The sequence below is a fragment of the Symphalangus syndactylus genome, chromosome 5, assembly GCF_028878055.3.
Source record: "Symphalangus syndactylus isolate Jambi chromosome 5, NHGRI_mSymSyn1-v2.1_pri, whole genome shotgun sequence".
Lineage (NCBI taxonomy): Eukaryota > Metazoa > Chordata > Mammalia > Primates > Hylobatidae > Symphalangus > Symphalangus syndactylus.
Window position 1 is genome coordinate 141,670,691 of NC_072427.2, and position 18,695 is coordinate 141,689,385.

The 18,695-nt window shown below is 35.2% G+C and overlaps 1 protein-coding gene across 5 annotated transcripts in view; it reads right to left on the minus strand.

Annotated features, from left to right (window-relative positions):
• The window catches only part of ATF7IP (activating transcription factor 7 interacting protein), a 120,338-nt gene that overhangs the window by 91,330 nt on the left and 10,313 nt on the right, over positions 1-18,695 (minus strand). Inside the window, exon 1 of one of the 5 annotated variants that reach the window (XM_055280539.2) lies at positions 5,068-5,089. The exons of the other annotated variants lie outside the window; for them this stretch is intronic. The gene's annotated coding sequence lies outside the window, so the exon portion shown is untranslated. Of the gene's footprint in view, positions 1-5,067; positions 5,090-18,695 lie in introns of those variants that run through there. 5 annotated transcript variants of the gene reach the window in all.

Consider the following 18,695-nt stretch of genomic DNA (forward strand, 5'->3'; position numbering starts at 1 on the left):
CTTTACATATCATGGGAATTAATAAATCAATAATTATACTACTATCAATAATCACACAGATAGTAATTTTAACTTGGTAAGGTAAAGCAGACACCCAATTCAGTACCAAGTTGTTTTCTTCAGCACAGGAACCCATCTTATGCATTTCATCATTTAAGTTTTGGTACCATTTTAATAGAATGTTCAGCAATTGTCTTCTTTATCTCTTTGAAAATGGAGATGCCATTTAAGATCACTGGTAAAACCTATCTACTCAGTAAACGAGACCTGAGAGTAGACTCTCTCCCCAATTTCACCAGCCTGCTGACTGCTTCACATATTAGCTACAAGAGTATTACCAGCAGCTTTCTAAGTATTAAATTATCTCATCTTTAATTTAACATAGCAATTAAGAGCAGAATTCACTCAACCAACTAAGAATAGAAGAGGATTTCCTCAACCTGATAAAGGGCACCAAGGAAAAACCCACAGCTGTCATACTTAATGGTCAAAGACTGAAATCTTTCACCCTAAGATCAGAACAAGAAAAGATATCTGCGCTCACCATTTCTAGTCAGCATTGAACTAGAAGTTCTAGCCAGGAGAATTAGGCAAGAAAATGAAATAAAAGTTAAACAACTTTTTGTTTGTTTGTTTTTTGAGACATGGTCTCTGTCACCCAGGCTGGGGTGCACTGGCACAATCTCAGATCACTGTAGCCTCCGCCTCCCGGGTTCAAGTGATTCTCAGGCCTCAGCCTCCTTAGTAGCTAGAATTACAGGCGTGAACCACCAAGCCTGGCTAATTTTTGTATTTTTAGTAGGGATGGGGTTTCACCATGTTGGCCAGGCTGGTCTCAAACTGCCAAGCTCAGGTGATCCACCTGCCTCGGCCACCCAAAGTGCTGAGATTACAGGCATGAGCCACCACACCCAACCAAAAGTCATACAACTTGAAAAAAAAAGAAAGAACTATTTTTATTTACAGATAATAAAATCTTGTATACAGAAAATAGTAAGAAATCAACTAAAAATTTATTAGAATAAGAGTTCAACAAAGTTCACTATAATAAGATTAACATATAAAAATCTATTGCATTTCTCTACCCTTGAAACAAATGATCCAAAAATAAAACAATCTCATTTAGAGTAATATCAAAAATTAATTTTGCCAAAGAAGTACAAAACTTAATATTCTGAAAACTATAAAATACTACTGAATAAATTAAAGACATAAATAAATAAAAGACGTTCCATACTCATGAATCAAAAGACCCGAATCCTTAAGATGTCAACACTCTTCAAATTAAGCTACAGGTTCAAAACAATCTCTATCAAAATCCTAGCTATTTTCTTTGCAGACGGTGATAAGCTGATCCTAAAATTAATATGAAAATGTAAGGGTCCCAGAACAACCAAAACAATCTTGAAGAAGAAAAACAAACTTGGAGAACTCATACTTTGCATTTTCAAAAGTTATTACAAAGCTACAGTAACCTAGACAGTGTGACACTACTAGTAAAATGACAGGTGTATCCTTAGGATATATTTTGGAACGGAAATAAACCCTCACTTTTACAGTAAATTGTCTTAGAAAAGAGTTACAAGACCATTCAACGGGGGAAGAATAGTATTTTAAACAAAGAGTGTTGGAAAAACTGGATAGCCACATGCAAAAGAATGAAGTTGGACTCCTATTTCTTGCCTTATACAAAAATTAACTCCTATAAATGAAAGACCTAAATTTATGAGCTATAACTAAATCTTAAAAGGAAACACAGACATAAATCTTCATAAATTTGGAACAGGCAATGGTTTCTTAGATAGGATCCAAAGAGAAGAAGCAACAAAAGAAGAAGGAAAAAAAAAAAAACAGTTTAACTGAACTTCATCAAAATTACAACGGTTCGTGCTGCAAAGGAAACCACTAAGAAAGTGAAAACACAATTCACACAATGGACGAAAATACTTGCAAACCATATACCCAATACGAGACTTGTATCTTGAGTATATAAAAACTGTTACAATTCAATAATAAAACACCAAATAACTCCATTTTAAAATGAGCAAAGGACTTAAAGGCATTTCCACAAAAAGCTGGTTTTTTTTTAATTATTATTATACTTTAAGTTCTGAGGTACATGTACAGAACGTGCAGTTTTGTTACATAGGTATACACGTGCCATGGTGGTTTGCTGCACCCATCAACCCGTCACCTACATTAGGTTTTTCTCCTAATGCTATGGCTTTTATAAGCCAATAGTTCACAGGCAGTAAACGTCATTAGTCATCAGCGAAATGCAAGTCAAAACCACAACGAGATAACATCTCACACACACCAGGACAGCTATAATCAACAAGAATAACGAGTATTGGCAAGGATATGGATAAATTGGAACCTTCATACAATGCTGGTGGGATTGCAAAAAGGTGCAGCTGCTTTGGAAAACAGGCAGTTCCACAATATGTGAAATACAGAGTTGCCATACGATCCAGCAATTCCATTCCTAGGTATATACCCAAGAGAAATGAAAACATACGTCCACACAAAAACTTGTACACAAATGCTTTATAGAAGCACTACGCATAATGGCCCAAAACTGGAAACAACCTAAATGCCCTGTGACTAATGAATGGATAAATAAAATGTGGTATATCCATACAATAGAATATCATTCAGCCATAAAGGGAATGAAGTACTGTACCTGCTACTACACGCATAAACTCTGAAAACATGCTGAGTGAGAGAAGCCAGTCAGAAAAGACCACATACTGAATGATTCCATTTACGGTATTCCCCCCTTATCCACAGAAGATATATTCCCAAACACCCAGTGAATGCCTGAAACTGGATAGTACTGAACCTTATATATACTATGTTTTTTCCTATACATACATACATAACATTTAACTTATAAATTAAGAACAGTAAGAGATTGACAATAATAATAAAATAGAACAATTATAACAATATACTGTTCGTTTCACAGAAGTATAACATAGTTCTTACTATAGATCTTAGCAACCTCAGCATATGATTCTTTTTCTTTCCTTTATTAAGTCAACTTTACCTTTTCACTTAAAGGAAGCACTTTACAGCTTGTCTTTGGCATATCCAAATTGCCAGCATCCCTACTCTTGCACGTTGAAGCTGTTATTAAGTAAATTAAGGGTGACTTTAAGACAAACATTGTGATACCAGCACAGATCTAACAACCCAGACATCTCCTAAATGACTAATGGGTGGGTAGCATCTACAGTGTAGATGCCCTGGACATACTGGACAAAGGGATGGTTCATATCCTAGGTAGGACAGAAGAGAATGGCATGAGATTTCATCACACTACTTAGAACGGTGCCAAATTTAAAACTTATGAATTATTTATTTCTGAAATTCTTCCACTTAATATTACCCACAGTTGACTACAGAGAGCTAAAACCACAGAAAACAAAACTGTGGAGAAGGGGGGACTACTGTATATGAAATGTCCAGAATAGGCAAATCTATACAGACAGAAAGTGGCTTACCAATTGCCTAGGGTTGGAGGGCTTGGGAGGAAATAAGGGTTGGCTGCTAAAAGGTGCAGGATTTCTTTATAGGGTAATAAAAATGTTCAAACATTGATTGTGGTGATTACACGACTCTGTGAATATGCTGAAAACCACTGAATTATACACTTAAACAGGTGAATTGTATGACATGTGAATTGTATCTCAATAAACTAGATATTTTAAAAAAATAGCAGAACTTCAGTTGAGTGTTTTTCATTTATTTTTAACCTAAACCCCTTTACTGGGTCACACTTCCAACATGGACAGAACAACTATACCAAGAGAATTGAGTGTTGGTTTATACTCTAGAGCGTTCACATTTTTAAGCCAACAAGTGTATCTGTGATTATACTGGTGGTGAAAGGCAGTATGTGTAAAATAGCAACAGCCTTGTTCTCTTATGTCCTCATCTTGGATGAGCTCATTACTCTTTTTCCCTGTCCTAAATGGTACATAATTCTACAGTATGCTCATCTCGCACGATTGCAGTAATGGGCATAAAATACCCACACAAGATATTTAAAAACAAAAAAGAAAAGACAAAGCAGTACTAAGCATGACACAGTGACCCCTCCAGGAGCAAATATTAATAAAGTCTTCTGCACACGGAAAATTCAATTAACTATCTTTTACCAGAAAGACTAGAAAGTCTTAAGTGAAACAGAAACATTCTTTTATTATAAAATGGTACTATAACAAAAGGCCTTATATGTAATTAATGATGATAAATGTTTTTAAATGAGGTATACTTCTTGAACTTTCTGATGTTATTACATATGGCTTTGTCACACTTTATCAATATTGTTTTTATTCATATGGCGTGTTCTGCCACCATTCTCTGTACTTGCCAATGCTCTGAAGGTATCCTTTTAGAAATTTTTATTATAAATGGACTGTAATACTACATTTATGTATTGTTTAATGGAACATTTTGACATTTTTTATCGAGTAGTATAAAATTACTACTTCTTTCAAATTTTAATCTCTGTCAAATCTCAGGAAAAATTAATACATTTTAAGTGTCCAAAGCTTTGATATTAGAAAACATCTTAAATATGCTGATATCATGATGATGTGCTTCTGAGATCATTTTACAAAAGAACAAAAAAATGAAGTATTCTAGTATATTAGTGAACTACGTAGTGTTGAGAACACAGAATACAATTAAGTATTGGCTAAAAGAATGATGCGCTATATACATATAACTGACATCTAAAATAATTCCTACATGAAAAAAACTATTCTTTTAGAAAGCAAAGGCAATAATCTAGAACATTTTAACAGACTTGTAAACTAGCATGCTGGCATGTTTACATACAAAAAGTAATAAAATATACCCACTTATAAGTTGCCTAATAGAGGCAAAACAGAGCAGCATTAAAATTAATCAAATACACAAGAGAGGCATTTTTCAGCCTTCTATAAAGCTTGCTTAGTTTGATTTCCCATTTCAAAAATAAAATGCCCCTTTAAAAGAAATCTATCTTTGCTTCTTACTACATATTGATGAAAACCCTCTTTAAAATAAAAAGCATACCCCAAAGGGAGCCCCCTGCAGCCATCTTATCAGTTCTTTCACAGCAACAGAAACTGAAATACGATTTGCATAGTCACTGTGGTTGGCTAATAAAAGCAGCATCATGTAACCAATCAGGAAGATAGAAATTAGACAGCCATAAGAGAAGAAATTTTAAATCTGCCTGGCAACAGCCTAAAAATAGAAACAATATGCTAGCAGGAATCTTAGAATAGATGCGAATATAAAAGCAAAACTTCCAGCAAAAACACTCTATTTTCTTGGAAAAAAATACGTGTCTTGCATTTCATCACCTAAAATATTAACTTGACATCTTTACTTATTAGGTGCCAATTAAAGAAATGAATGTAAAGCTAAATAAATGGGCCACTTTCAAGAAACATGCCATTGTCCATATATTTGTGTGTGTGTGTGTGTGTGTGCACATCAATACCTATATATTTAAGTGTTTTCTATTTACAGGAGAATCATAAAACACTTGAATCACAGTCCTAATACATTAAAGGTTCTCTAAAATCTCAAATTCTAAACAGTACTGCATTTTTCCTGGCACTTTTTTTCTGCAATTTTATGAGTCAATCAGATTTGTTGGTTAAAAAAACTGTTTAATATGTATTAAAAATACAAAGCTTAAATAACTTACCAAAGCAGACTTCAAAATAACGTACGAAGTATGCCTTATACTTTTTTTAACACAAACTTCTTTCCACAAACAGTAGTGTCTTATACACAGTAGGCGTTCAATAATTATTTTCTCAATTAAGTTAAAATAATTTCTATCAGTTAGAACAACAAATTATCTTATGATTGTGTCAAGTAAAAGTTAACCATGCACATAAATAATCTGTACAACACCGCTATTTTTGATTTTTCAATTTTGCCTAAAGTGGAGTAATGTTAAAGTTGACAATACTTGAAATTTCTTACTCCTTTACCCAGATAAATCATTCTACCTTTCCAACCTAATAATACTTAATAGGCATGTCTCTCTGTAAAGTACAAATTTATTATGGAGTGGATTTTAATTCCTAAAGATGGCAAACAATGTATAGTCTAATATAACATCATGAAGAGGATTACAGATCAGTAGGAAACAACCAAACCAAACCAAACCAAAAAATAGATAAATAAATAGGAAAGAGAAAACAAAAAGAAAAAAAAACCTTTTAATTTCAAGAATTTAAATTACAGTTGCTGAAATGAATGGCTGGTTTGACAGCCAAGTCATGTTAAAACCAATGCTATTTATTAGTGTACTTGTTCTATGCATTTCTTATATCAAACCATCCAGTAGTGTGTTTTGATGAAGTGACAAATTAATTTTAAAATGTTTTCTTTGGTCACTACTTGTTATCCAAAATGCAAAATGAATTCATATATTTGACACTACGAAAGCCTAAACACTTAATATAAAAATTATGGCCGGGCGCAGTGGCTCATGCTTGTAATCCCAGCACTTTGGGAGGCCGAGGCGGGCGGATCACGAGGTCAGGAGATCGAGACCACAGTGAAACCCCGTCTCTACTAAAAAATACAAAAAATTAGCCGGGTGTGGTGGCGGGCGCCTGTAGTCCCAGCTACACGGAGAGGCTGAGGCAGGAGAATGGTGTGAACCCGGGAGGCGGAGCTTGCAGTGAGCCGAGATCGCGCCACTGCACTCCAGCCTGGGCGACAGAGCAAGACTCCGTCTCAAAAAAATAAATAAATAAATAAATAAAAATTAAAAAAAATTATATGTAGAGGACTTATTTTAGTCATGAAATAAAGATTAGAAACAATGCCTTTAAAACATACAGGAACATAGAACCATTTTAAGTAACAAAAGCTCCACTGGAGGAAGGGTAAAAATTATACGAGTAATCCACCGACTGAGACTCTTTTTAACCGAATATGTAACGGTGGTTAGATTTTAAAATGAAATTTAACCAAGCTTTTAAAAACACTGTCCGGATATGGTGGCTCACGCCTGTAATCCTAGCACTTTGGGAGGCTGAGGTGGGTGGATCACAATGTCAGGAGTTCAAGACCAGCCTGGCCAAGATGGTAAAACCCTGTCTCTACTAAAAATACAAAAAGTCAGCCGGGCGTGGTGGCAGTGAGCTGAGATCACGCCATTGCACTACAGTCTGGGCGAAAGAGTGAGACTCCATCTCATAAAAACAACAACAACAACAACAACAACAAAAAAAAACATAAAAACTGTTATTTTAAACACTGGTCTACATGAAAAGTAGCTTAGCTTATTTTACTTTTTTTTCTAAATGTTACATTCATATGCAACAGATATCCAAAATTTAACCACAATTATATATATATATATCTAAAATATCTTAAAATAGTTCTTCTTAACTTATACTATTATCCTCATTGCAAGGAAAGCAATATTAATAAACCTATGAGTCACAATTAGTGAAAGAGTATATCACAAACATATCAGATTTTGTTAATAAAGCACTACAGGCCAGGCGTGGTGGCTCTCGCCTGTAATCCCAGCACTTTGCAAGGCTAAGGCAGGTGGATCACATGGGGTTGGGTGTTCGACACCAGCCTGGCCAACATGGCGAAACCCCGACTCTACTAAAAATACAGCAATCAGCCAGGCGTGGCGGCAGACATCTGTAGTCCCAGCTACTCAGAAGGCTGAGGCAGGAGAATCACTTGAACCCAGGAGGCTGAGGTTGCAGTGAGCTGACATCACACCACTGCACTCCACCTGGGCAACAAAGCGAGACTCCATCTCAAAAAATAAAAAAATAAAGCACTACAAGTGAGAACATTTAATAATCCCATATATCAAATATCACTTTAAACATGTCTTGGAATTTTATATTTTATTAAATTAGTTTTAATGCTTTTCAAATAATTTTTGCTTATACTGGCCAGTTTTGTTTCAAGAAAAGCAAGAAGGCATGATGCTTGCAAAACATTATTCAAAGCAGTTACACATCACATACCAATCCAAATTTGAGGGAAATTGAATAATCAAGGCACCTTAGAACATTAGTATAGCAACTAAAAAGAGTTCCAGGAACTTCACCCTGGATGTCTATCTTATTCCTCTTCTTTTCCACCTGCCCTACTAAAAACCCACAGGAGTTTTAAGTGGCAGCTGAGGTGTCTGGGTGCAGTGGCTCACGCCTATAATCCCAGCACTTCAGGAGGCTGAGGTAGGAAGACTGCTTGAGGCCAGAAGTTCAAGATGAGCCTGGACAACATAGTGAGACCCTGTCTCAACAAAAAAAATTTAAAAATTAGCAGGGTGTGGTGGTGCACACCTGTGGTCCTAGCTACTCAGGAGGCTGAGGTGGGAGAATCACTTGAGCCCGGGAGGTCAAGGTCATAGTGAGCCATGATTGTGCCACTGCACTTCAGCCTGGGCCACAGAGTGAGATCCTGTCACCAAAAAAAAAAAAGATGAAAGAAAAAAGACCCTTAATCCTCTTCCATATTATGGAGGAAATTCAAATTCCTCTTTGTACCAACTATTTATCTTCTATAGCAGAGCAATATTGCTGGTTATCACTCTTTGTAGATCTAATTAAAATTATTTTTTATCACAAATTTTCCAGCCAATTCTATTTATAATTCTACATCTTCCTTCAGTTAAACCTTTCAAAGAAACTTACACTTTTGATAGCAACATCTCTACTACTGGGCATACAACAAAGAATGAACCAGCACCTCCAATGGCAGCAAAAGAAAAAATTACATTTCCACTCTAAATTTTTCCTAGCAACAATGCCTAAGAATACAATCTACTTGTTTCTGGCAAATGTCTGTAATCGACTTAGTTTCACAGGATGGGCTGTTAAAAGCTATTAACAAAAGTTTAATATATTTTAAGAAAGCACAGAGTTATCCAAAACCAAGAATTGCCACTTAGTTTCATCTTTTAGAACCTGAAAAAAATCTGTAGAGTTCTGACCAAAAATTCTATACTTTGGAAACTCTCTTAACCTCCTAATCATCATATCAAATAAGCCAATGTTATCCATCCATTCTACAAATATATTGACAGATACCCATGGTCTTCTGCTCTCAACTAAACCTGTTCATATAAGTTGTGTTTGTTACTAAGTTGTACATTTTTTAATAAATTACAGAATTCAATTAAATTTTGTGTAAACTGATGAAATATGAGTGCAAAAAAAAGAGAGTTGTGAAATATGTAACAGAGAGACCAATGCAAAAAAAACAAACACACATATACATACACACACCAGGGTGTGACGTATCTTAGGCAAATCATTTAACACCCTTAGGTCTAAAGCTTTCCATGTGAAATATAAGGAAATTAAATCAGAAGACCTTAAAGAACCTTTCAGGTTTTTTGCTGATAACATTTTAATAAAGTGTACTTTAAAATGTACTGTTTAAGCAATAATAAAGATAGGTTGATTTACTCATGCATTCAATATTCATCAAATGACTGTGGTCATGATTATAGGACAATTTTTAAGCCACTCTAAAGAAATGATGTGATGAAAAGTACAAGAACATAATCTAATAAAGTGTTCCTGTATGTTGATTTTAATGTAAATGTGGAAGATAAATACAGCAGTAATACAATGCATGGATATTTTTCTACATGTATGACCATGAAAATTAGAAGTTCTGTTCTCCAGTTTCCATGAACTACCACGTCTCCATTATAGACTGTTTAGCCCTGAAAAAAAAAAAAATAAGCTTCCAAATGTGTAACTACAAAGATGCCCATATTGTCTTCCTGATAGGGTTAGTATTACCAATGTTTATGAGCCAGATTTCTGAAAACTGACTCTGCATTTAAAAAAAAAAAAAATCACTCAAATTCAAGTGAGATGGGGGAAAAAAGGGTATGCCTTTCTTTCCAATCTCAATTTCAATTGCACTTCTGCTCATAACCCTATTTATAATTCAGTTATAGCCACAAGACTTCACAAGTAGTTGCTAAGCAACAGCAGCATGCTGAGTTCAGGGCTATTGGAAATCTGGCTCTCTGCCACATGAAAATATTTAACTGAGCCTAGAGCCTCCAGAATTAAAAAAAAAATAAATAAAAAGGAGGAGGTGGAGAGAGAGAAGCAGGGGAGAAAAATTCCAAGGAAATTCAGTGATAAATGCAGTAAGCCACCAAGTACATATAACTAAGCTCTTTTTGAGGGTTCACAAATGCAGATCTAGGACCTTATTTTGGCATTTCCAAATACCATATTTCTCTTCTAAATTTTAATCATCTTTTCTACTGTTGACATAAAGAGTCTGAAGCCATTTGACTGGTAAACAGAAAAAAATTCGATCAGCCACCTCACTGTTAACAGCACAACAATCAATTCAATAAATATACTGTGCAAAGAACAGTGCTTAGAGAGACTAGAAGAGCAGTTTGTGGAGCCTGACTGTGACTATGTTAGATTATTGAGGCCAGGAGGCAAGAAACTATACATTTTCTTCAAATTCCTTTATCCCCATATTCCTGGTTAACTACTAAAAGATGAGATTAACGTCTCTATCTTAAACTGCACTGTTTTTCCATTTTAAACACCTCTAATGATTTTTAAAGCATATTAGGAAATTTATTGACAACATCAAAGGGGTAAACAAAAATTAACTCATTTCTTAACAGAAATTGAAAAGACACTAAATGTTTCAACAATCATTCACTGATAAAAATAAAAATTAAGAACATAAAAATCATTCCTTAAGCTGATAAAGATCACTTCAAACTAACAAGAAAATTCCATAATAATATACTACAGATATTTCTCTTAAACACAAAAAAACACCATAGTAATAAAACACCACAGACATTTCTCTTAAACACAAAACAAAGGGTATGCATACTATATCCAATACGTTGTGAAAATCCTGAGCAAAGCAGTAAAAGCTCAAATAGGAGTCAGAAGATACAATAAAGAAAACATTCAGGCCAGGCGCTGTGGCTCATGACTGTAACCCTAGCACTTTGGAAGGGTGAGGTGGGTGGATCACCTAAGCTCACAAGTTCAAGACCAGCCTGGACAACATGGGGAAACTCCGTCTCTATTAAAAATACAAAACATTAGCCAGGCATGATAGAATCCCAGCTACTCAGGAAGCGGAGGCAGGAGAATCGCTTGAACCCAGGAGGCAGAGGTTGCAGTGAGCCAACACTGTGCCACTTCACTTCAGCCAGGGTGACAGAGGGAGACTCTGTCTCAAAAAAAAAAAAACAGAATGGCAAGAAAAATGTATCTAGAAACACTTACATGACATATTAGAGCTGTCTTATGAAATATTAGAGCTAAGACTCAATGTAAAAAAAAAATCAGTTCTTCCTGGATAAAATTTATTAGAAGTATTGTCAGGGAGGTGACTAAAGAAAAAAAAAGGAGAATTTTTAAAAGTAACTATAGCCAGGCATGGTGGCTCACGCCTATAATCCCAACACTTTGGAAAGCTGGGACAAGAGGATTGCTTGAGCCCAGGAGTTCAAGACCAGTCTGGGCAACATAGTGAGACCCCATCTCGACAACAAATTTAAGAATTAGCCAGGTATGGTGACATGTGTCTCTGGCTCCAGCTCCCTGGGAGGCTGTGGTGGGAGAATCACTTGAGCCCCAGAAGTCAAGGCTGCAGTGAACTATAATCATGCCACTGCACTCCAGTCTGGGCGACAGAACGAGACCCTGTCTCAAAAAACAAGAAAGAAGAAAAGAAAAGAAAAAGAGAGAAAGACAGAAAGAAGAAAAAAAAAGAAAATTCCACCTAGATATTTTGTAGCATGACAAGCTTTTAAAACTTACTCTGAGGCCAGGCGCGGTGGCTCACGCCTGTAATCCCAGCACTTTTGGAGGCCGAGGCGAAAGGATCACGAGGTCAGGAGTTAGAGACCAGCCTGCCAACATGGTAAAACCTCGTCTCCACTAAAAATACAAAAATTAGCCGGGCATGGTGGTGGATGCCTGTAATCCCAGCTACTCGGGAGGCTGAGGCAGGAGAATTGCTTGAACCCAGGAGGTGGAGATTGCAGTGAGTCCAGAGCCATTACACTCCAGCCTGAGCAACACAGCGAAATTCCATAACAAAAACAAAACAAAACTTAATCCCTAAGTGAAGCAATGCTAAAAACAGAGAAAAAAATTGAAAATCAAAAGTAATGAAGAATGTTTGCCCTCTCAGATGTGACAGCATATAACAACGCATTATTATCTTAAGTACAAAAAAAAAGAGTACAACAGAATAATTATCCAAAAGACAGACACAAACAATAAAAAATGTAACTATGACAGAGAAGCATCACAAATAAGGAAGAAAGGCCAGGCGCGATGGCTCATGCCTGTAATCCCAGCAGTTTGGGAGGCCAAGGCGGGCGGATCACCTGAGGTCAGGAGTTTAAGACCGGCCTGGCCAACATGGCGAAACCCCATCTCTATTAAAATTACAAAAATTAGCCAGGCGTGGTGGCAGACACCTGTAATCCCAGCTACTCAGGAAGCTGAGGCAGGAGAATTGCTTGAACCCAGGAGGCGGAGGTTGCAGTGAGCCGAGATCGTGTGACTATACTCCAGCCTGGGTGACAAGAGCAAGACTCTGTCTCAAACAAAAACAAAACAAAACAAATAAGGAAGAAATGGATTTTGAAATAAACAGTGGAAAATCTATCAAAATAGCAGTTAAGCACAATAGCAAAGACACTAGATATAAAATAATATATTCAAAGGCACAGAAAGTACTACAAGTAACCACAAGTTAGGAGAAATACTTGAAAAAATGACATAGTGATATAGGATTAGTATTCAGAATAAAAAAGAAAATCTATTAGTGAATGAAAACGACAACAGTTGGAAAAAAAATACAGAAATGTGAGCAGGCAATTCATAAAACAACATATATAAGAAAAGGCATTCAACCTAATCATCAAAAAAAGGCAAAACAAAAAGAGAAAATACATTTTTAAACATCAGATTGGCAACTACTTGTGGTTAGCATTAATATACAGAAATGAGCAGTCTTATGTACCATAAGCAGAAGAGTTAACTGTCACATCCATTTTTAAGGACAAACAAGCAGGAATTGTGCATCATTTTGACACAGCAAAGGACCTTTAAGGTATCTATCTAACAATGTATCAACATGTTTTACAAAGGAATATATCAAGATGCCTAGTGCTGCACTGTCACAGCAAATACAAAAACAAAAACTCTTAATATCCCAGGCATTAAAAAAAAAATCTCTGAGAAACATTATCAAGCGTACCAAAAAAGCAGAACTCTTGCAATTAATAGTGCAAATACCAGGACCAGACATATCTTTTTAAATATTAATCCTATTATTTCCTGGTTATCTATCTAAAATATATATCTTCTCCTTACCTCAGTATCCTCATCTATGAAACTGAAATAACAAATCTGTCTTCATGGAAATGTTATGGGAATTAAATGACATAATAAATAGAAAGTACTTAGATACTGTAAGCAGTCAATAAATGTTTCCTGTTTTATGCCATTGTATTTTAAAACACACACACAAAAATCTAAACATGTATACAGGCATGCAAGTGATATTTTAAAGACTAAAAGGATAAATGTCAAACTAGTTAAAAGTACCTCACTTACACAGAGACAAGGGGATACAAATACAGACTTTCAATTTAGACCTGATACGCCAGTGTGAATCATCACATGAAAATTCACTCATGTAATTGGTATTTGAACAGTTAAGTTCATCAGACATTCTCTCTTCCATGCTAGTGCTAAACCAGGGCAGCAGTGACATTTGTGAATGCAGCTAGGGTAGTAACTTATATAGACACTATGCCCCTGGAGAGACATGGAGGCTACCATCCCAAAGACAAATTATCAGCATATCCCATGTGCAGCAAGTACCACTTCCCCACCACTCACAATCACCTGAACCATCAGCATCCAGCCAAAGTAAAACAGGAAATCTCAAATACAAAAATGAATATATTCAAGAATTCAAACAAAAGGTCAGGTGCCAAACCCCACAAAAAACACTAGCTAATTAGTAGGAGAATAAACAGAAGACATTTTAAAATAGTATATTAAAAAATCCTCTAAGTGTATGAGAAGCTATTACACCCACAAGAACAAACACATAAGAAATATACCCAGAAGCAACAACTTTCAATTAAGTCAAGTTTCTAAAAAAAAGAAACAAGAAAAAAAGGAGGGAAAAAATAAGAAAATTTAAAAAAAATCAGCAAAGCTGAAAAAATATACAAGTTTTCCAATAATAAAAGTCTACTGAATCCCAAAACAAACTAAATTAAAACAAGCAAAATAAAGTTTTTTGACACCTAGGCATACTGCAATAAGATTTCAGAAAATCATTATAGGGAAATATTAATAACTTAGAGTATCATTTAACTACAGAAGAGAAAGAATTAAACTGGCATCAGACTTGTCATCAGCAATACTGAAAGCTAAAAAAAAAACCAATATCCTCAAAATTCATGGGAAAAGTTATTTTCACTGTGGAATTCTATAGCTAGCAAAGCTAGCAATCAGCAAGAGTGAGGAAATAAATATATTACTTCTGAGCAAAGACAGAGAACGCAGATCCTTGCTAAAATGATTATATATAAATATAAGTACAAGACCAGACAGCAGAAGAACCTATGAAGAAATTCAGATAAGGAAATTAGCAAAGCTCCAAAAAACAAGTAAAACTCTTGAGCAGGCTGAAATAACTGAGGATCAATCATCTTTAAAATAAATATGTTATTTATCCCAGATAATTGCAATGTGTAAGTTAACAAACTAACAGGTTGCAGAATATGGGGTAAAAATAAAGAAAATTATCAATCAGGGAAAAACCTGATGGATTTCAAGCTGTGTAAAACAACAAAAATATCATTAGCTATGCACCACTATAAACGAGACATACCTTAGAGTAACAGCATAGAAGGCTGAAACAGAAAGACAGAAAATGATATGCTAGGCAAATAGTACTGCAAAAAAGGGTAGGTATACATATAAAACCTATATATGACATATAAAAAAGAATTCAAGTTGAAAATCAAGTAATAGAACAAAAAAAGAGATATGTCCTATTGATATAACAAGTTTAAATAATTCAAGAAAAAACTAATAAATTCACAATCAGAGATAAATCTATGGATGAAGAAAATAAAAGTAATAAGGAATGAACATCCCATTAGCATGCCAGAATAACAGGAAAATAAATATAACGGTATACCCAATAAACCCAAAATATAATTTTTTCACAAATATAGCCAATGTACATTAATATTAACCATGTATATGGTGACAAGAAAATCTTAACAAATTCAAAGACAAAAAAAAAACACAAGGCCATATTCTGTAGTCATAATATAATAAATATACCAACAAGATAATAGAAAAATTATCTCCTTATAAATAAAAAAAAACTTTTAGATGTAGGAGGAAATCAGTGATAAAATACCAACAAAGTACTAACAGAACACAACCTAGGGAAATCAGCTAAAATGATACTCAGATTAAAACTGATAGCCTTAAATGCATATATTAACAAAAAACACAAACTCAAAAACATTAATAAAGGCAAAAAGGTATAATCCCAAAGCATGGAATTACAATAAAAGAAGAAAATTATGAAAGAAAACAAATGAGCAAGCAATTAAGGAACCAAAAGCCAGTTCTTTAAAAACACTATTAAAACAGAAAAAAACCTTGCAAGGAAGACGGAGACAAAGCATAGTAAATATAATGAACAACATTAGAAATTATTAAGAAAACATAAGGTAACAATTGTTTCAAATATTAAAGTATGTTAAAGTTTATCAATGAATATTAGGGAAAGACTGAGGTATTTTAACTTAACGCAAACTCAAAAAATCAGCTCAAGGTGGCTGCCAAAAATGCTAATGCAAAGTTAATCTGTAGAACAAATAGATAGCCAAGGAGAAGGGGAAAATTTTTAGAGTAATTATGTTTAGTTTTGAGCATCACAGATAAAGAAGGACTTATTAATAACTGTGGGATGATCATGCTAAAGAATGCTCTGGAACAGTAAGTTGTACCAGGAAATGCCGGGAAAAAATAAAGGATATTGATATTTAGCCTAGAAAACATAAGAAAATTTTAACGAGCTTTCTTTAAATAGTACATATTTGTCATGTAAAAGAGATATAAGAGAAAGAGAGCTACAGACAGACAGAAAGTGGGGGGCTATGAGAAGCAAAAATAAAAGTAATGAAAGGCAACTTCATCTCAAAATCAACAAATGTTAATTTGTTTGGATGCCCAACAAAAGAAGAAACTGCCTTATGAAAACAGAGACTCTCCCTTCTGTCATTAGAAATGATGAAGTATAAACTAGATAATTATCTGTCAGGAATATCAAACATTAGGTTCCTGTGCAAAGTGCAATATTAGAAACTACCTGACCACTTAGGTTCATTTCATTTTGAAGATTTTGAGATTCTACATTGCTTGCTAAATACATATTCTTTCTTAAGAGGAACCCAACACTTTTTAGTAACTCAAAGATTTTTATACTCCAAATTTTGGATCATTCACACTCAACTTCAATAGCCTCAAAGACTATATACCTTTATCCTCATGACTTTGTTTTTTTGGTGTTTTGTTTTTTTGTTTGCTTGGTTTTGGTTTTTTTTTAGAGACGGAGTTTAGCTCTTGTTGCCCAAGCTGGAGTGCAATGGTGCGACCTTGGCTCACTGCAACCTCCACCTCCCGAATTCAAGCAATTCTCCTGCCTCAGCCTCCCAAGTAGCTGGAATGACAGGAGCGTGCCACCACATCTGGCTAATTTTTTGTATTTTTAGTAGAAACGGGGGTTTCACCATGTTAGTCAGGCTGGTCTCGAACTCCTGACCTCAGGTGATTCACCTGCCTCGGCCTCCCAAAGTGCTGGGATTACAGGCATGAGCCACCACGCCTGTAATCATACTCATGACTCTTATCTTTGTTTTGGTTGTCTATATACAAAATACACCTCTGGGCCGGGTGCGGTGGCTCAGGCTTGTAATCCCAGCACTTTGGGAGGCCGAGGCGGGCGGATCACGAGGTCAGGAGATCGAGACCACAGCGAAACCCCGTCTCTACTAAAAATACAAAAAAATTAGCCGGGCGTGGTGGCGGGCGCCTGTAGTCCCAGCTACTCGGAGAGGCTGAGGCAGGAGGATGGTGTGAACCCGGGAGGCGGAGCTTGCAGTGAGCCGAGATTGCGCCACTGCACTCCAGCCTGTCCTACTATCCCTACTGTCCCTCATCTTTCTTTGCTATAACCTCCAACTTTAACAGCATTCAATAAATTCCTGTTTTTGTCTATCAACTCTTTTTCTCTTTGTCTATATGTAAAAACTAGCCCACCTCAACTGTCTTTCCAGCCCAGCATTCCCCTAACCAATATAACAGCACAAGAGAAGTTTGAAAAACTTTTTCCTACTGTTTCAGATGTGTATGTCTTCCATACCAAGAAGCATGACCTTCTCCCTCATCCAACCTCAAACACATCAATCAAAATTGATTTCTTTCTACTATCATAATTTTGTCAATCATAGGGAAATTGTTTACTGAGATAAAACATATACAAAAAAGTTAAGTTTCTATACTTTAATAAAATATATACTTTTTTTTTTTAAATCCAAGCAACATTGTCAAAAGGCAACAAGTAACGAACAGTTTCTGCCCCTGAAACACGAGTGTGGCTTCTACCACAGCTGGCCCCCAGTTTTAAAGTATACAACCATGTAGCAATAAGTGACCAAACTTTCAGAAACTAGAGAACTGGAAGTCCCACCTAAAAGTAACACTGTGATTACAGAAAGAGCCTGCTGTTTGACTTCTAAAGAGGGAGGGAAAGAGCAGAGAGCTGCTTACATAATTCCTTTCTTTGATACACTACTCTAAGCTACCTCACTACCACTCTTCACTTTACTCTGCTATTCAACTCTTCACATCCACCCTCCAAAAATTATTACAATCAGTAATATATTTCTGGCCATACTGATATGAATGAACACATATATTGGCATTTCTTTATAAGCATACACCTTCATATCTTTACAGCAATGGTAATAGATTATTTTTATTGCAATGGAATTTTGTATTTTTGTATACAATATTTCATGCATAGAAAAAAAGAATAACAAATGGCTGTGTTCCTTTAACCCAGGTTAAGAAATGTTAAATTTAATGGAATTCCTAATTAATACATTCATTTTAGACTTTTAAAAATCAGTTTACTAAAATAATAATAAATTTAAATATAGAGAAATGGAAAGAGTAAGGGTGGAAGTAGAAAACTTGACCAAGTTATATGTATAAATATACATTATCTAATGTATGTCAATGAGCCATATTTGAAAACATAAGCACTCTGATTTGTAAAGGTGAATTCAAAGTGGTAAATTTAAACTAAAACTTTATACTTAAGTGAGGTTACAAAATGTCATCTCTCTGCGTGTACCAGTTGGTGTCACTACAAGTGAGAATATAGTAACAGACTATAATGAAAAGAGATCTAAAACTGATTTCTATGTAATATGAACATATTGTATGCATGAGTAATATTCATATATGAAGTCCACTGTTAGTTCATTTCAATTCAAATGTGAAGGAATTTTAAGAAGACGAAAATTACATTTTAAAAAATACCAAATCCAAATGTGGCATTCA